The sequence below is a fragment of the Triticum urartu genome, chromosome 5A, assembly GCF_056163025.1.
Source record: "Triticum urartu cultivar PI428250 chromosome 5A, HENAU_Tu73, whole genome shotgun sequence".
Lineage (NCBI taxonomy): Eukaryota > Viridiplantae > Streptophyta > Magnoliopsida > Poales > Poaceae > Triticum > Triticum urartu.
The window spans coordinates 574,118,878-574,139,394 of record NC_141877.1 but is presented as its reverse complement, the minus strand read 5'-3'; positions in this window follow the sequence as shown (position 1 = coordinate 574,139,394).

The following is a 20,517-nucleotide window of genomic DNA, read 5'->3' as shown; positions in this document are numbered from 1 at the left end:
GCCCCAATGAGCTTTGTCTACTGTGTTCGGCCCTGCCGAATTTGTGGCCGGCATGACGGTTACCGTCTCGAGCCGTGGGGCGCCCACGCGATCCATAGATCGATCTTGTTTGCCTTGCCTTGTCCTCCAACATATCTCGTAAGTCCGGCGCATATTCCCGTGCCTTGGTACGGGGTGCAGCTTGAGTGGAGGGCCGAGAGGCCTCTCTGTCGCGGCCACGAGGTGGCCGGTTGGCCGCATCAAGTGCTTCCTCCTCTAATCGGGGTAGAAACTTGCGCTTTGGGTAGCTCTTGAAGGGGCGTTCGAGTTTATGCTCTTCGGCCGCAAGGACTTCAGTCCATCTGTCGACAAGCAAATCTTGATCAGCTCTAAGCTGTTGCTGTTTTTTCTTGAGGCTTCTTGCCGTGGCCATAAGCCTGCGTTGAAAACGCTCTTGCTCGACGAGATCCTCTGGCACGACGAATTCGTCGTCGTTGAGGCTTGCCTCGTCTTCGGAGGGAGGCATATAATTATCGTCCTCGACCTCTCTGTCTGCTGCTCTCTCATGAGGGCTGGTTTGTCCATCCTCCTGTGCTAAATCTTGCTGGAGGGGGTTTTCTTCGGCACTTTCCGGAGTATTATTATCTCCCGTGCTGGAATCACCGTATTTGTTTTGGCGGGATTTTGAGCGGCGCCGCTGACGCCGACGCTTAGGCTGTTTCTTGGAAGGGTCATCCTCCGCTGTTCCATCGCCATCTCCTTCTTTTGGGGTGTCCACCATGTATATGTCATATGACGGGGTGGCTTTCCAGGGCCTGATAGGCGCTGGTTCTTCATCGTCTCCTTCATCGGCTTCCATACCGTTGATGTCTTCGGAGTCGAAGTCGAGCATGTCGGTTAAGTCGTCGACAGTGGCTACAAAGTGGGTGGTGGGTGGGTTTTGAATTTCTTCATCGTCTGAATCCCAACCTTGCTGACCGTAGTCCGGCCAGGGCTCTCCTGATAAAGAGAGAGACTTCAGTGTCTTCAGAATATTGCCGAAAGGCGAGTGCTGAAAGATGTTCACGGCAGTAAACTCCATAATCGGCGCCCAATCGGATTCGATCGGCAGGGGTGCGGAGGGTTCGGAGTCCGGAGAGGAGTCCGGCTCCTTGGAGTCACAAGTCTCGTAGAGTGCGGGGCTGGTGTTCGGCTCGATCGCCGTTGGGATCGCAGCCCCCGAGGCGGCGTCCAACCACCCATCCTCGATCGACGCAGTTGGCTCCGAATTAAGGGTCGAAGCCGATGCGGGTGCGGCCAGCAGGGCACTGTTCGGCGGCAGAGCTAGATCATGCTCATCGTGACAGTGCGGTGCGCTCGGCAGTGGCTCGAATCCGTCGAAGATCAAGTCCCCGCGGATGTCAGCCGTGTAGTTTAAACTTCCAAATCTGATCTGACGGCCAGGGGCATAGCTTTCGATCTACTCCAGATGGCCAAGTGAATTGGCCCGCAGTGCGGAGCCGCCGAAGACGAAGATCTGTCCGGGGAGGAAGGTCTCACCCTGGACTGCCTCGCCATTGATGATCGTAGGAGCCATCAAGCCTGACAGCGACGGCACAGAGGAAGTCTCAATGAAAGCACCAATGTCGGTGTCAAAACCGGCGGATCTCGGGTAGGGGGTCCCGAACTGTGCGTCTAGGCCGGATGGTAACAGGAGGCAAGGGACACAAAGTTTTACCTCGGGCCCTCTCGATGGAGGTAAAACCCTACGTCCTGCTTGATTAATATTGATGATATGGGTAGTACAAGAGTAGATCTACCACGAGAGCGGAGAGGCTAAACCCTAGAAGCTAGCCTATGGTATGATTGTTGTTGTGTATGTTGTCCTACGGACTAAAACCCTCCGGTTTATATACACACCAGAGAGGGTTAGGGTTACACAAAGTCGGTTACAATGGTAGGAGATCTGCATATCCGTATCGCCAAGCTTGCCTTCCACGCCAAGGAAAGTCCCTTCCAGACACGGGACGAAGTCTTCAATCTTGTATCTTCATAGTCCAGGAGTCCGGCTGAAGGTATAGTCCGGCCATCCGGACACCCCCTAATCCAGGACTCCCTCAGGAGCCCTGAAGCAAGGGAAGCAAGTAAAAGACTCACACAAAGCCACAAAGGAAGAATAAAGCGTTGAGACGGAATACTCATGTGGAGACCAGTGGCGGCTTCTTCACTTCCTTACGGAAGCGGATGGCCTTCGCAGCCGCCTCGTCCCGCCGGGTCACCGCAGCCGAACTCTTGGGCTTCTTCGGCCGACTGTCGAACAAGGTCGCCACGGCCCTACGCTTCTTCCCGCCGCCCGGAGCACCCAGCGCGACAGAAGAGCCCGCACCAGGATGGCTGGCTCCTGGCCAGGGGCGGGGGGCGACCTCCTCATCATCGTCAGGCCAGTCCTCTAGACTGGCCCTGAGCCACGGGCCGCCTTCTCCCTCGGCGTCGTCTTCCAAAGCCGCCGCCCACAGATCGGGGTCGTCGACGTCACTCTCCGCCCGGTCGGCAAGGAACTCGCGGGCCGGCCCCGAGGCGCCGGATGGTGGATGGAGGAGGGGATTTTGACCAAAGCCGACTGGTCAGGTCGCACAAAACAGACTCGGCAAGAAAGAAGACAACTCGAAGAAAGAAAGAAAGGGCAACTCACTGTAGGTGGGGGGTTGGCGCGGGAGTACGGCTCCTTGCCGAACCGCTAGTCCTCCAGCAGTTTGCTGTCCGAGAGGTAGTTCACCATGTAGGCCACCTCCTCGTGAGGCATGTCCTTGGTGCACATCTGACTTGGGTCACGGCGCTCGCTCATTTGGCATATCATGTGGGGGCGACCTTGGAGCGGGAGGACTTGGCGCGCCACGAAGGCGGCCAGCAGGTCTGGACCAGTCAAGCCCTCCGACTGCGCCAGTACTCGGAGTCGCGTGATGGCACCGGCTCCCGCAGGCGTCAGCGACTTGGCCCGGTACGACCAGTTGGGCAGTCTCCCAGCCGGTGGGCCGGCTTCGAAAGCCGGCAGGTTGACCCAGTCGCCCCTCGTGAAGACGCTCTTGACGTAGAAGTACGATCACTGCCACATCTTCACCGACTTTATCAGCTTGATGGTGGGGAAGGGGTTGTCGGCCCCCAATCTCCGCACGGCGATGAAAGCGCCGCATTGATCCGGCACGCCTGCACCCTGAGTGCCGAGCTTGGAGAAGAAGAACTCCCCCCAGAGCTCGAGGGTGGGGAGGACTCCGAGGAAGCCTTCACACAAGGCCACGAAGGCGGACAGCCGCACCACCGTATTGGGCGTGAGGTGGTGCGGCTGGAGGCCGTAGAACTCCAGAAAAGAGCGGAAGAAGCTGCTCGCCGGCAGCCCCAATCCGCGCAGGCAGTGCGAGCGGAAGATGACCCGCTCGCCCTCCTTTGGCGCTGGGGAAATCTCCCCCCTCGGCGCAAGACGCACCCGTACATAATCTTCGCCGGGGAGCCGACGAGTCCTGCGGAGGAACTCGATGTGGTCGTCATGAACTTCTGAGCCGTCCCAGGTGCCGGAATGCACCGAGGGAGGCGCGGCGGCAGAAGAAGAACTCATCGCAAGCTGATCACCGCGGCGTTCAACAAAGCTTGGGCGCGCGGCGGAGCGAGGAAGAAGAAGAAGGAGAAGATCAAGGAGGAGTGGGAAGAAGGGGCGCGCGTGCTCTGCCGCGCCCCCCTCCTCCCCCTACTTATAGCCTCATGGGCTGCGAAGCCGAGGGGGCGGTCGTGGGATTTACTGCGCCCACGGCCCCATGACCCCCACGTTTCCACGACCAAGTTACTGCGCGCAGTAACTCCACGGGAATCCCAACCGTCCGCCTGGGCCACAGCGGATCCGCTCGGGCGCCGAGGCACGGTAGTGGCAGGCCCCGCCTACAGGCCTGTCCCGTCACGTGCATAGGCTGGGAGACTGGCCCGGCCGCGTGTTATCACGTGACAGGCCCAGAACGGGCGGCGGCCTGGAGGCTCAGCCAGCACGCTGCTTGGATCCCGCCACGACGTTTGAAATATTGTGCGAGTCAGAGTTGGGGCGAGTCCGACTCCTTCTAGCCGGCCCGATAGAAGTCAAGCAAGATCCATGTCTCGGGCACCCGGAAAGAGAAACTACTGAGGCTCCTAGGCCGACCGTCCGCGGCGCCTCATCAGCTTCGAGGACTACTGTCGGAGTAATGGGCCACGGGTAGGCTAACCCGAGTCCCAGAACCTTTCAAGACATCGGGGCAGGCTGCACCCCTTAAGACCCCAGGACAAAGAGCCGCCTTCTGAGGAGTCGGCGGCAAGGCCACCGACTAGCCACTCACGGCCGAGTCCTAGGGACGACTTCAGGACAAACCGACTCCTGACTGACGACTTCCCAAGAAGCCGGCCTTGGGGAGTCGGCCCGCGACTCCAGCGAAATCCCATGTCCTCATCAAGAGGGACAGGACAGGGGAGTGGCTACAGTGAAGACTTCTCCCACCCCTTTCCAAAGGCAAGCATGGTCACAGTACGCCGTACCCGCGGAGATCTCCATGCGGCATGGCACTGTTGCCATGCTGGCCCTGACATCAGCACCAGTGGACCGAATCCTGCGCCCACGATGGCTTGTCTGTACGACCTTTGGGCGGCGGGTCCCACCGGCCAGCGGGATCCCAGAAGACGGCAAGTGCGCCGCAAGTCGGACCCGTCAGGAGTCGGCCCCCGAGAGTCGGCCGGCTCCTCCCCCGGGGCCCACGCGCCATTAACCAGATGTGACGGAGAGTGGCAATAGTGATCACCCGCCAGGCGGCGAGGCTGTTGCCACGACTCCATGACCAAGCCCTCGTCATCAGAAGCACGACTACAGTAATCAGCAGCCGGCAAGACCCGCCCGCGGCGGACGCGGCCTGTCGGCTCCGTACCTAGCCAGTCGGCGGGGCCCACTAGTCGGCCGGCCCCAGCAGTTGGCGGAGAAGACGGAGGCCGGAGGCAATGAGGGCTGGGCCCGCGTCCAGTCGGATTACCATTGTACCACTAGGGGGTAGGCCTATATGAACCCCCAGGGCACCCATGCAAAGGGTTGGAATCCATTAGCTCTAGACCAGATCATATAGGAGGGAGAGAGCTAGCCTTGCCCTCTCCGACCTCTAGAAAATAGCTCAAGGAGCAATCGTGTAAACATTTTGCCATAGTGATCATGCGGAGACCCCGTAGAGCAGCAGTAGGGGTATTATCTCCCCGGAGAGCCCTGAAGCTGGGTAAGATTCGCCGGCGTGCATGTCTACGTCTCATCCCGTTTCCAGGCACCGGCGAAGTTCTACTCGCCCCCACCATGATAAGCCATCCTTTGGCATATGTCGCACCTAACTGCCAACAGTCTGTGTCACGCAACTTCACGGACACATGTGATAAGCCGCCGTCCCCCATAGTCCGGTCTACATCAACATACGGCCGACTCTCCCGTCCATGCCGGTTTACAACACTGATGCTGACTCTCCCCGTCCCCACCAGTTTACAACACCGATGCCGACTCTCCCCGTCCGCACCAGTTTACAATGCCGCGACCGACTCATCTGTCCGAGCTGCCTCTGATGCTGCGGTTGTTTTACTGTCCACCCTGCGGTCCGGCCTATTCAACGTGCCGGGTTGACTAACGGACACCTCTAAGGATCATAAGGTCCAAATACATCAGGTGACATCTGTCCAGACTATTCTAAATAACATGTATCAACTTTTTCCTTTTGAGAACAATTACTCCGGTTTATGATATTATTTATGCAGGGCGTTTGATCACTGCAAGAGCAGTAGTGACTCACCTGCGTCCATACTGCTTCTAATGTTGCGGTTGTTTTTTCCGTCCGCCTCCACGGTTTGGTGTGTATCAACATAATGCGGCTAACTTGCCCGGTTTATCGCGCCGCTCCACCGTGGTGGTCAACTAATCATCAACTCCACGGCGGATAAATACTGACCTGACATATCAGGTGAAATCCATCCAGTATTTTTTTATATTATATATTTCTTTTCTTTAAAAGAGCAATTACTCTGGCTTGCAAGTTCTCTAATGCAGGACAAGTTATATCACTGAGCTGTTGACTGATTCATGCCGGTTTATATCACGGTCAAATATGGAGAATCTCAAGACAACTCCTCGCGTAATCTTAAGACTCGGGGGCTACAATAAACATGACTCAACAAATCTTGCCAGATTTAGCAAATTCAAGAACCCCAGGACGATGGAGGGAAAGTAACCCGGTACTAGAGGCTACTGTTATATTGGAGTAAATTTAAAAGCCATCGGAAAATTTCCGGCTCAAAATGACGATTTCGGTTTAAAATCCGGCTCAAGAGACATCTCTCTCCCGCAAAGCTTTCAAGCTATCAAATCCGGTTCAACATCTGGCTCAAGGTAAATTTGTTTCTTACAAAGCTTTGAAGCTCTCAATATCCGGTTTAAAGTTGCGGTTCAAAAAGAATTAATCTCTTGCAAGATTTGAGTTCTCAGAAAAAAAGGTTGCCAAAGAGAACTTGCTGCCGTGATGCGCGGTTCAAACATGGGTATCTTGCCTTACGGCTTATCTTACTATGGTCACTTGGGGCTTCCTGCTCATCGAGCATAGCTGTTGGTACCCTCTTGATCGGTGCAATACTAATATATGGTCACTTGGGGGCTTCCTGTTCAAACATAGGTCGTATTCAAACCAAAGAGAACATAGCTGTCGTAACCCTTTTGATCGGCGCAAAGCCAAACTCACTAGGGGGCTTCTTGATCGCATCCGAATCATAGCTTAACCCCTTTTAGGTCTGAAAGTGTTAGTGATCGACTAGAGGGGGGTGAATAGGCAATTTTTATGGAAGTCTTCAAAACATGGAAGTTTCGAAGACAAACGATAGAAATAAACCTATTACCATGCAACGGAAGGTAGACTACACTAGGCAAACCATAGTCAAGTATTCAATGAAGTGAAAGCACAATGACTAATAGTAGCTAGGCAGTAAAGAACAGGTAGGAAGATATAGTGAAGCCAATCAGAACAAGCAGTCACTCAGTGAAGACAAAATATAATGCAATCATGCAATGACTTCACCAGGGCCAACAGTAAGTAAAGGAATGGGAAGGATGAAACCAGTGACTCGTTGAAGACAATGATTTGTTGGACCAGTTCCAGTTGCTATGACAACTGTACGTCTGGTTAGGGAGGCTGAGATTCAACTCAGAAGACCGCGTCTTCACCTTATTCCACTTGAGCTAAGGACACCCAGTCCTTGCCCAATCACTCTGGTAAGTCTTCAAGGTAGACTTCCAAACCTTCACAAACTTCATTCACCGATGATCCACAATGACTCTTGGATGCTCAGAACGCGACGCCTAACCGGCTGGAGGATTCATAGTCCTCAAGTGTAATAAGTCTTCAGATCACACAGACAGGAAGACTTCAGTGATGCCTAACTCTCTTTGGCTCTGGGTGGTTAGGGCTTTATCCTCGCAAGGAATTCTCTCTCAAAGGCTTAGAGGTGGGTTGCTCTCAAACGACAAAAGCCGTACACTAACTCTGAGCAGCCCACCGTTTATGGTTGTAGGGGGTGGGCTATTTATAGCCACTAGGCAACCTGACCTGATTTGTCCGAAATGACCCTCGGTCACTAAGGAACTGACACGTGTTCCAATGGTCAGAATTCAAACACACACGGCAACTTTACTTGGGAAACAAGCAAAGCTGACTTATCCAACTCCGGACAAGATTTGCTCTTATAGTCTTCACTCGAAGACATAGGATTTTGGTTAAGCATCACTTCAGTCATTCTGACTGGTTCACTTGGACCCCACTTAACAGTGCGGTGGTTCCTATGACTCAACAAAGAAAAACACAGAACAATGAAACTGCTAAGTCTTCGCGCTCCATAGTCTTCACGCGATGTCTTCTCTTGTCATAGTCTTCAATGTGAATGTCTTCACATACCACCTTTGACTTCAATGTCCTCATACATTTTTAGGGGTCATCTCTGGTAGGAAAACCGAATCAATGAGGGACTTCTACCTGTGTTATCCTGCAATTCTCACAAACACATTAGTCCCTCAACTAGGTTTGTCGTCAATACTCCAAAACCAACTAGGGGTGGCACTAGATGCACTTACAATCTCCCCCCTTTTTGGTGATTGATGACAAACTAGTTGAAGTTTTCAACGGGGAATAAGATATGTGAAATTGTAAAGGATAGGGGATTGTCTTCATAAGTGGCAAAGGCTCCCCTTGAAGATGTGCATATAAGTAATTTGCTTTTGGTATGCAAATGCACATGGCAGGTTGTACTTGTGGAGATCCTCTTCAACTTATGATGACAATTCATCATGCATGAAAAGTATGTGAAGATAATGACATGCATAATGAAAAATGGACGTCTGCAGAATGACCTAAGTGCGGAAGTTATCATCGCACATGCGGAATTTATCATCGCATCACAGAATAGCAAATAAGTAGCATACGACCATCTAGTTTAAGTGTTACAACTCAAAGAACCAAATGTATTAGAAAGCGATAGTTGTAAACACTAGGCAAAATATAAAACCACTACCCATAAGGACCCGCTTGAAGACTATCAAACTCATATGCTTCTCCCCCTTTTGTTAGTAAGAACCAAAAAGGTTTGAAGACATAGAGCACCTACACGTTCCCTTGAGGAGTTGGTGAAGCAGCAGGGTCATCGGTGTTGGTTGGCAGTGCAGACGAACTTGGTGCAGTGTTGATTCGCGCTGAAGGTGGAGGAGGTGAAGTTGCATCATCTTGGTCATCGATGACTCTGGCATTTACGGTCGCAGCTGAGGACGAGTATTCAGAGTCTTCAAGTGAGGGAGTCCGACGCAAGTGAGCATTTCTGGGAGGAGTTGAGTCAAACTTGAAGCGTTCGGTGAAGCCATCGTCGTGCAGATCAGCTTCAACACTCAGTAGGGTCAAACTCTTCCACGACCTCCGACAGGTTTCATGAGTGACAAAGGCATTCTTGGTGGCAAGATTGCGAATGCGGTTGCCATCCACCAAGAGGCTTTGCATCTGACGCTTAAGCCAGTCGTGATGTTTGTCCTGTTTCTGATGCAGCGCGATGAGAAGCTCCCAGTCATTGAGGACACAAGATCGTCTTTGAGGCTTTGGCACAATGGTGCTACCAGTGACATCAGTTTGAGCACGAGGGACACGTGTGTTTCCAGCCAGGGGATAAACACGAGAAACTGCTGGAATCCCTTCAATGGGCTGGGTGAAGCTTTGGTGATCCCTTCAATGGGCTGGGTGGCACTTGCTTCAGGTGAATACCATAGTCTTTGAGTGTTTGCTTCATACATAGAAGCTGAGCGCAGCAAGATCCAGCAGCAATGTATTTAGATTCAGCAGTGGAGAGAGATACATAGTTCTGCTTCTTTGAAGACCAACATACAAGTGATCGTCCCAGAAAATGACATGTGCCTGATGTAGACTTGCAATCCACCTTGTCACCAGTATAATCAGCATCCGAGAATCCAACTGGATCAAACTCTGAGCCCTTTGGATATCATAATCCTAGTGTTGGGGTGTGAGCCAAATATCTGAGAATTCGTTTCACAGCTAAGTGATGCGATTCCTTTGGTGCCGCTTGGAACCGGGCACACATGCAAACACTAAGCATGATATCTGGCCTAGATGCACATAAATAAAGCAAGGAACCAATCATGGAGCGATATACCTTTTGATTGAACTCTTTACCATTGTCGTCGGGACCCAGATGATGTTTGGCTGGCATTGGCGTCATCTAGCCTTTGCAATCTTGCATTCCAAATTTCTTCAGGCAATCTTTGAGGTATTTCTCTTGAGATATAAAGATGACGTTGCGTTGCTGACGTATTTGAAGACCAAGGAAGAACTTTAGCTCTCCCATCATGGACATCTGATATTGCTCTTGCATCATATATCCAAACTCATCAATGTATTTCTGATTGGTGTAGCCGAAGGTAATGTCATCCACATATATTTGGCACACAAATAGTTCACCATCATATGTCTTCGTGAAGAGAGTGGGGTCGAGGGAACCAGGTTTGAAGCCTTTGCTCTTCAGGAAGTCTTTGAGTGTGTCATACCAAGCCCTAGGGGCTTGTTTGAGGCCATACAGTGCCTTGTTGAGCTTGTATACCATATCAGGATGTTTTGGATCTTCAAAGCCAGGCGGTTGTGCAACATACACTTCTTCATCAATCTTGCCATTGATAAAAGCGCTCTTCACATCCATTTGATGCAGAAGAATGTATGATGATTTGCATAGGCCAGCAGTATGCGTATGGCTTCAAGTCTAGCCACAAGAGAAAATGTTTCATCGAAGTCAATCCCTTCAACTTGAGTGTATCCTTGAGCAACGAGACGAGCTTTGTTTCTGACAACTTGACCATGCTCATCTTGCTTGTTGCGATATATCCATTTGGTGCCTATTATATTGTGCTTGCGAGGATCAGGACGCTTAACCAGTTCCCATACATTATTTAGTTCAAATTGCTGAAGCTCTTCTTGCATAGCTTGAATCCGTTCAGGCTCCATGAAGGCTTCATCAACTTTCTTGGGTTCAGATATTGATACGAATGCGAAGTGCCCACAGAAATTAGCTAGCTGTGTTGCCCTTGAACGAGTGAGTGGACCTGGTGCATTGATGCTATCAATTGTTCTCTTAATATGTACTTCATTTGCAACATGAGGATGTACAGGACGAAGATTTTGCTCTTCCTGATCATTTTCATCGTTAGAAGGATTGTCTTCAGGCTGAGCACTGTCTTCAGGTTGATCAGGTGTGGAGATGATAAGTTCCTATTCAGGCTGAGCTTCAGATGGTATGATTTCTCCAGTTCCCATAAGTTTGATTGATTCATTGGATGGAACTTTATCTAGCACATTTGGCAGGTGCTCTCTTTGCGAGCCGTTAGTCTCATCGAACCGCACATCCACAGTTTCAACCACTTTATACTGAAAGAGGTTGAAGACTCTGTAGGAGTGCGAATCCTTTCCATATCCAAGCATAAAACCTTCATGTGCTTTTGGTGCAAACTTTGAAATGTGATGTGGATCCTTGATCCAGCACCTGGCACCAAATACTCTGAAGTAACTGACATTTGGTTTCTTGCCAGTAAGGAGCTCATAGGATGTCTTGCTCAGAAGCTTGTGAAGATAAACATGGTTGATGATATGGCATGCAGTATCAATGGCTTCAGGCCAGAATTTTCTTGGAGTCTTGTATTCATCAAGCATCGTTCGAGCCATCTCAATAAGTGTTCTGTTCTTGCGTTCGACGACGCCATTCTGCTGTGGCGTGTAGGGAGCTGAGAATTCATGTGTGATGCCCAAAGTATCAAGATATGTATCTAGCCCAGTGTTCTTGAATTCAGTGCCATTGTCACTTCTGATGTGCTTTATCTTGACGCCATAGTTGTTCATGGCTCGATTGGCGAAGCGTCTGAAGACATCCTGCACTTCAGTCTTGTAGAGGATTATATGCACCCAAGTATATCTTGAATAATCATCAACAATGACAAAGCCATAGAGATAAGCAGTAGTAGTAAGAGTTGAGTAGTGAGTGGGACCGAAGAGGTCCATGTGGAGCAGTTCGAAGGGTTGAGTCGTTGTCATGATTGTCTTCGAGGGATGCTTGGCTCTCGTCATCTTTCCTGCTTCACAGGCACCGCATAAGTGATCCTTCTTGAACTTGACGCCCTCGATGCCTATGACATGCTTCTTTCTTGCAAGAGTGTGCAAGTTCCTCATGCCAGCATGCCCTAGCCTCCGATGCTAGAGCCAGCATTCTGAAGCTTTTACTAGAAGACATACGGCAAGTTGTGGTCCTGCTGAGAAATCTACCACGTACAAATCATCTTTCCGATACCCTTCAAACACTAGAGACTTGTCAGATTCCATTAGAACAAGGCAATGATATTTTCCAAACATCACAATCATGTTTAAATCGCAAAGCATTGAGACAGAAATTAAGTTGAAACCAAGGGATTCAACAAGCATGACTTTATCCATGTGTTGATCCTTTGAGATTGCAACTCTACCTAGACCCAATATGTCGGTGTCAAAACCGGCGGATCTCGGGTAGGGGGTCCCAAACTGTGCGTCTAGGCCGGATGGTAACAAGAGGCAAGGGACATGAAGTTTTACCCAGGTTCGGGCCCTCTCGATGGAGGTAACACCCTACTTCCTGCTTAATTAATATTGATGATATGGGTAGTACAAGAGTAGATCTACCACGAGATCGGAGAGGCTAAACCCTAGAAGCTAGCCTATGGTATGATTGTTGTTGTGTATGTTGTTCTATGGACTAAAACCCTCCGGTTTATATAGACACCGGAGAGGGTTAGGGTTACACAAAGTCGGTTACAATGGTAGGAGATCTGCATATCCGTATCGCCAAGATTGCCTTCCACGCCAAGGAAAGTCCCTTCCGGACACGGGACGAGGTCTTCAATCTTGTATCTTCATAGTCCAGGAGTCCGGCTGAAGGTATAGTCCGGCCATCCGGACACCCCCTAATCCAGGACTCCCTCAGTAGCCCCTGAACCAGGCTTCAATGACGACGAGTCCGGCGCGCAGATTGTCTTCGGCATTGCAAGGCGGGTTCCTCCTCCAAGTACTTCATAGAAGATTTTGAACACAAGATAGTGTCCGGCTCTGCAAAATAAGTTTCCACATATTTCCATAGAGAGAATAACATTTACACAAATCTAATCTGCTGACATATTCCGTAGTGTGACACACCACGGCCAAGCCTTTATCCGAGTCGTTTCATTATCCCACCTCAGCACGTCATGCGAGGCGGTTTCCTTGGCACGTCTTGTTAAAGCAGAGATCGTGTCCCCTTATTCCGGGATTCTCATCAATACGGGCGTGGGTAACCCAACCGCGCCATTGATTACGGCGCTTGGAGATAAGCGAGTTTTACCAGGCTGGTGGGGACACGTAGTTGCATCCACCCATATAAGGGGATAAGGATCCACCTTTTCACCTACGCCTTCTTCCTCCCTTGCTTATCCATTCTCGCGCACTCGAGCTCCAGCACCCAAGTCCGCACTCCCCACCTCAACCTTCTTCAGCCATGTCCAGAGCGGGAGGCAAGTGGATGGTCTCCTCCGTCACGGAGGGACACATCAAAAAACTGAGGAAGGCCGGATACTTGTCTAACGACATTGCGTACCGGCTTCCTGAAAAGGGGCAGCTCATCCCCACCCCTAGGCCCTATGAGAGGGTGGTGTTCCTCCCCCATTTCCTCCGCGGACTGGGCTTCCCTCTTCACCCATTTGTCCGGGGGCTCATGTTCTACTATGGCCTGGATTTCCACGATCTGGCCCCGAACTTCGTCCTCAACATCTCGGCGTTTATCGTCGTGTGCGAGGCTTTCCTCCGCATCCGCCCCCATTTCGGCCTATGGCTCAAGACTTTCAATGTCAAGCCGAAGGTGGTGCGCGGCAACCAGGCGGAGTGCGGAGGCGCCATGGTGGGCAAGATGGCCAACGTCTTATGGCTCGAGGGCTCCTTTGTGGAGACCCTGAAGGGGTGGCAATTGGGGTGGTTTTACATCACCGAGCCGCACGACCCCGAATGGTCGCACCCCCCGAGTTTCGATCCAGACCCCCTACACGGTCACCTCCTGGAAGGAGATGGGCCTGTTGTGGGGTAAAAAAGGAGAGCTGACCGGACTCCAAACATGCATCCAAACCCTGGTGGACAAGAAGCTCAAACTTGTTAACGTAGTCCAGGTTATGCTCATCCGCCTGATCCTCCCGTGTCAACAACGGGTTTTCAACCTGTGGGAGTTCGACCTGGCGCGGCACGAAACTCTGAGCAGGCTCTTCGACACAACGTACGAAGATGCTTGGAAGGTGCTTTTCAAGGGTGTCGAGGCCCCCGCATCCGCTACCGAGGATCGCGGATTCAGTACGCAGCGTCACGCTCATGCGGTAAGCTATTTTTTCCTTTTATAGGGTATTAGTTTTTCATAGTTTGACTCCATGCGGGATCTAAGCTCCCTTACCTTTGACAGGTTTGGCAGGTGACGTCCGGACAGATCAACTGTTCGGCTCCTTTGCCCGAAGGCCCAGCGGACGCTCGCTTGGCGAAGCTGCTGGTTCCGGCACCCTATGCGGTGCCGGAGAAGAAGGCCGCGAAAAAGGCCACGGGGACTCGAAGGAGTGCCCGGCGCCAGGAGGTGTCGGATCCATCATCCGACGGTTCCAAGGCGCATTCCTCCCGTGAAGACGAGGAGGAAGAAGAAGAGACCTCTCCCCCTCCAGCGGGAGGAGAGAAGAAAAGGAAGGCCGCCCTCTCCGGGGAGGCCGGAGGGTCCAAGAAGGGGAAAACCCTTCCTCCGGACTACTCCACCGACGCCGCCGACGACGGAGAGGAGTGGCCACCCAGGGCCAAGCCCCTGGCGAAATCGTAAGTATCCGGATACCAGAGTAATTCATAGTATTCGTTTATTGCACAGCTTTCCCTTATGTCGAATATGTTTATGCAGCCCACCCAAAGACCGGCTCGACGCGTCGTCGAGCGGCTCACTGGACTCGTCAGATGTGAACTCGCTTCCGACGGCTTCCTCCCCCCGCCCTACGGACGACACCGAAGTGTTGTCCCAACAGGATTCCAAGCCGGGAGGAGGTGGTCCTGGAGGCGCCGCAAGGCGACCTCCTGGACTCCAGGAGTAAAGGGGATGAAACCCCCAGGGCTCCAAGTCCGGCTCTAGGCCGGACACCGCTCCGGAACCTTCAAAGGTTCCAGAGTCTGGCGGGGGACCTCCTTCCAAGAGGAGCAAGCCCACCGTGCCGGTGACCGCCGTCCAACCGGAGGCGCCGGACAATATGTTGGAGACGTTCCAAGGCACCTCCATCGACGAGGAGCACCGCACCATTATGAGTGCGGTGGTCCAGAAGGTTCAGTCCGCCAAGAGTGGACTGACTGAAGATTTTACTAGCCTTTTAACAGGCTTTGAGGTAAGTAAAGAATGTGTAAATAATATTACCGCATAGACAGTAGCCCCTGATGCTCTTTTTGGCGTTTGGGAAGAAAAGCCGAATAGAGGATCAAATAAAATTCGTAGGAGTCTAACAAAAAGGAGTCGATATGCGTATGCAGGCTTCTCTGCTTGCGTCCGCCGCACTGACTGCGGAAGTGGACGCTAAAGCAGAACCTCGAGCGGTCCGAGCAAGAGCTCGAGCGTGCCAAGAAGCAGCTCGAGGACAATGAAGGTAAGAAATACCTTGTTTAAATATATATAAAAAGGTGCAATTGCAAAAATGACAGGATTATCATGGCTATTGTAGGGGCCACGTCTGAGGTGGCGACCCTTAAGCAAGCGCTGGTCGAGGCCGAGAAGAGGGCGGCCATGGAGCGCACCGAGCGGGAGAAGTATGAGGCCAAGGTTGGCAAGGTACCGCAAGAGCTCCAGGCTCTCATGGAAAAACATGAGAGTTTGGAGCTTGACTCAAATACGCGAGCGTCCGAGCTCGCGGTGGCTATTGAAAATGCCAAGTCTGCCAAGGCCGAACCCCAGAAGACCCTCCAGGAGTTGGATGAGGTGAAGAAGATAGTGGCGGGTAAGGCATTCTTTATGCAAAGCTAACACATAAACGTGAGTTGTTACTTACCCGAATCCGGAGCTCTCCAGGAGCATTCGTAGATCTTCCCCGGAGTGTGTCCGATGCCGCTGCATTCTATCGAGCCGAGGAGGGCAGCTCGACAAAGAAGGTGTTCTGATCTCAGTATGCTGAGGCCGGACACCCCGTGCCCCTGAGCGACTAGCTGAAGCAACTGGTCGAGCTCCACAAGGCGGCCGAACAGGCCATGAAGGGCCTCATAGTTCGGCTGTGGCCTGGAGGGGCTCTGCCCAGGAGCTATTTCAGGCTGGTGCGGCGGCTGGTGGAGGCCTGTCCAAGGCTCGAAGTCATCAAGCGCTCCGTCTGCATTGAAGGTGCCTGTAGGGCCCTTGCCCGTGCTAAGGTGCACTGGGGCAAGCTGGATGCTGAGAAGCTTGTGAAGGACGGGCCACCGCCGGGGAAAGAGCATCGCAAGCCCGAGAATTATTATAAGGATGTTCTGAAGGGTGCCTGCCTTGTGGCGGATGAATGTTCTAGGGATGTAATTTTTGAGTGAAACTTGCTGGTTTTGTCCTGTACGCTGAAAACTTGTTCATATGCGCTAAGCAATGCTATTGGAATTTAAAATATTACCTTCTGTGCGGCTGTTTATCAATTCTGAGAGATGGCAAGTCGTCGGCTTCTGCCCCCATGCCACTAGTGCTGGGGTGTTCGGGGATAAACCTGAGCGCTCTTGTTCCCATGTTTGGGTCCTTCGAGGGAGGCGCTCAGCCCAACGAACAAGGCAATCGGACTATAATGTGTGAACACTCTCACTTAGCCATAGAATTCTATAATTTTAAATTTCGACGAAGCCCCTGGTATTCGGAAGACCGAGTTCGGGGCGCTATCCACGCCTTGGCCGGACAGAGCCGGCTCCTCGCTCTAAGCGGCATAAGTCGTTAGGGACTCGAAAAACCTCTCGAACATCGACCAACTCTCGCTTCATCATGACAGTCAGTTTTAGCTTTCTCCACTGAGGTGCTCGACCCAGCTCAACTGGGGCACAATCGCAGTGGTTCTCGTAGTGCTACCTTAGCCGATATAGCGGAACGTAAGGCACCAAAACATAGGAGCAGGGCAAACCCAACTATTGACCCAAGACATGATTCGGAGCCGATGCATATAATGCTATAAGTTCGGGGTGCCGCACTTGTTAAAGTGTTCGGACTTCTCACACCATATTGAGGGGTACTAAAGCCCCTGGCGTATTTAGGCCGTACCAAAGTGTACGGGTGCAATATGTCATTAAGGAACATATATATATATAAAGAGTAATGCAAAAATAGAAAAAAAGCTATGCACTGTTTATTAAAGAGGGCTGCGATCAAAGCAGAACGATACAAATAATGCGATAAGCAAAAGGTTGGACTATGTAACATGTCCGTTCCAGGGGCAAGCTGCGGAATAGTATGCGAAACAGGTATACTGCTCGTGATAGAGACCACCTGGGAGTTCCGTAATGCGGCGTGGCTTGTCTGCCTCCCTGGTTCTTGCATCATTTGTGCGGCAATTGAACTGCCGAACAGGCCTTCCGAAGTGTGGAGTCCTGAAAGTAAGAGAAAATTAAAAAATCGGCAGCCCCTGGTGCTGTTTAAGCCATGTTTCGGGCGTGCCGTGATGGTGCCCCTTCCCCTGTACCCATGGTATTTCTAGAGCGTAGTTATGTACGCGAAGTACTGGTGTCGCATTTTTGCGAGGGCTAGGGTTGGGGCCGCATTGCTACGCCTGCTCGGATCGTGCCAGGCGGTCTTGTTGTAGGTTACTCCGGGCGCGCTTGACGGTGTCCAGTCGTTTAATGGCCGGACTGCCTGGAGAGGTTGCTTTGTACTTCCGCTGCAAGGGCCGCCGTGCTCCTCCGTTCGGAGGGAGCGTTCAGTGTTTCCATTGACCATAATTACTCCTCGGGGGCCTGGCGTCTTGAGCTTAAGGTATGCATAGTGCGGTACCGCATTGAACTTGGCGAATGCGGTTCGTCCGAGCAGTGCGTGATAGCCACTATGGAATGGGACTATGTCGAAGATTAACTCCTCGCTTCGGAAATTATCCGGAGATCCGAAGACCACTTCAAGTGTGACTGAGCCTGCATAGTTGGCCTCTACACCTGGTATTACGCCTTTAAAGGTCGTTTTGGTGGGCTTAATCCTCGAGGGATCTATGGCCATTTTCCGCACTGTATCCTGGTAAAGCAGGCTCAGGCTACTGCCGCCGTCCATAAGGACTCTAGTGAGGTGAAATCCGTCAATTATTGGGTCTAGAACCAATGTGGCGAATCCGCCATGACGGATGCTAGTGGTATGGTCCCTTCTATCAAAGGTGATAGGGCAGGAGGACCATGGGTTGAACTTTGGGGCGACTGGCTCTACCGTGTATACGTCCCTTAACGCGCGCTTCCGCTCCCTTTTGGGGATGTGCGTTGCGTATATCATGTTCACCGTCCGCACTTGTGGGGGAAAACCCTTCTGTCCACTGTTGTTCGGCGGCCGGGGCTCCTCGTCGTCATCGCTATGCAACCCCTTGTCTTCATTTTCGGCGTTTAACTTGCCTGCCTGCTTGAACACCCAACAATCCCTGTTGGTGTGATTGGCCAGCTTTTCGGCGGTGCCATGTATCTGGCACAAGCGGTCGAGTATTCAGTCCAAACTGGACGGGCCCGTAGGATTACTTTTGAATGGCTTTTTCCACTGACCGAATTTAGAGCCTCTGAATCCGGCATTAACTGCCGTATCCTCAGCATTGTCACCGTTAATGCGGCGATTCTGCTTGTTGCGATGCGACTTGCCACTACTGTCCCTAGTATCCGAATTACCAGGGTTCTTGGTCATATTGTTGCTACGAGCAAGCCAGCTGTCTTCTCCCGCGCAAAAGCGGGTCATGCGTGTCGTGAGTGCTGCCATAGACTTCAGCTTTTCCTGTCCAAGGTGCCGGGTAAGCCACTCGTCACGGATATTGTGCTTGAAGGCTGCTAAGGCCTCAGCGTCCGGACAGTCGACTATTTGATTTTTCTTTGTTAGGAACCGTGTCCAGAATTTCCTGGCCGATTCCTCTGGCTGCTAAATTATGTGACTTAGGTCATCGGCATCTGGGGGTCGCACATAAGTGCCCTGGAAATTGTCGAGGAATGCGGCTTCCAGGTCCTCCCAACAACTGATTGATCCTGTTGGCAAGCTGTTAAGCCAATGCCGAGCTGGTCCTTTAAGCTTGAGTGGGAGGTATTTGATGGCGTGGAAATCATCGCCGTGGGCCATGTGGATATGAAGGAGATAATCCTCGATCCATACCGCAGGATCTATTGTGCCATCATATGATTCGATATTTACGGGTTTGAAACCCTCGGGGATTTAATGATCCATTATTTCATCTGTGAAGCATAGTGGGTGTGCGGCGCCTCTGTACTGGGCTATATCACAACGTAGCTCCAATGAGCTTTGTCTACTGTGTTCGGCCCCGCCGAATTTGTGGCCGGCGTGACGGTTACCGTCTCGAGCCGTGGGGCGCCCACGCTATCCGTAGATCGATCTAGTTTGCCTTGCCTTGTCCTCCAACATATCTCGTAAGTCCGGCGCATATTCCCATGCCTTGGTACGGGGTGCGGCTTGAGTGGTGGGCCGAGAGGCCTCTCTATCGCGGCCACGAGGTGGCCGGTCGGCCGCATCAAGTGCTTCCTCCTCTAAACGGGGTAGCAACCTGCACTTTGGGTAGCTCTTGGAGGGGCGTTCGAGTTTATGCTCTTCGGCCGCAAGGACTTCAGTCCATCTGTCGACTAGCAAATCTTGATCAGCTCTAAGCTGTTGCTGTTTTTTCTTGAGGCCTCTTGCCGTGGCCATAAGCCTGCGTTGAAAACGCTCTTGCTCGACAGGATCCTCTGGCACGACGAATTCGTCATCGTCGAGGCTTGCCTCGTCTTCGGAGGGAGGCATATAATTATCGTCCTCGACCTCTCTGTCTGCCACTCTCTCATGAGGGCTGGTTTCTCCATCCTCCTGTGCTAAATCTTGTTGGAGGGGGTTTTCTTCGGCATTTTCTAGAGTATTATTATCTCCCGTGCTGGAATCACCATATTTTTTTGGCGGGATTTTGAGCGGCGCCGCTGACGCCGGCGCTTAGGCTGTTTCTTGGAGGGGTCATCCTCCGCTGTTCCATCGTCATCTCCTTCTTTTGGGGTGTCCACCATGTATATGTCATATGATGAGGTGGCTTTCCAGGGCCTGATAGGCGCTGGTTCTTCATCGTCTCCTTCATCGGCGTCCATACCATTGATGTCTTCGGAGTCGAAGTCGAGCATGTCGGTTAAGTCGTCGACAGTGGCTACAAAGTGGATGGTGGGTGGGCTTTGAATTTCTTCATCGTCCGAATCCCAACCTTGCTGACCTAGGCCGGCCAGGGCTCTCCTAATAAAGAGAGAGACTTTAGTGTCTTCAGAATATCGCCAAAAGGCGAGTGCTGAAAGATGTCCGCGGCAGTAAACTCCATAATCGGCGCCCAATCGGATTCGATCGGCAGGGGCGCGGAGGGTTCGGAGTCCGGAGAGGAGTCCGGCTCCCTGGAGTCACGAGTCTCACAGAGTGCGGGGCTGGTGTTTTGCTCGATCGCCGTTGGGATCGCAGCCCCCGAGGCGGCGTCCAACCATCCATCCTCGATCGGCGCAGTTGGCTCGGAATTAAGGGTTGAAGCCGATGCGGGTGCGGCCTCCAGGGCACTGTTCGGTGGCAGAGCTAGTTCATGCTCGTCGTGACAGTGCGGCGCGCTCGGCAGTGGCTCGAATCCGTCGAAGATCAAGTCCCCGCGGATGTCAGCCGTGTAGTTTAAAATTCCAAATCTGACCTGACGGCCAGGGGCATAGCTTTCGATCTGCTCCAGATGGCCAAGTGAATTGGCCCGCAGTGCGAAGCCGCCGAAGACGAAGATCTGTC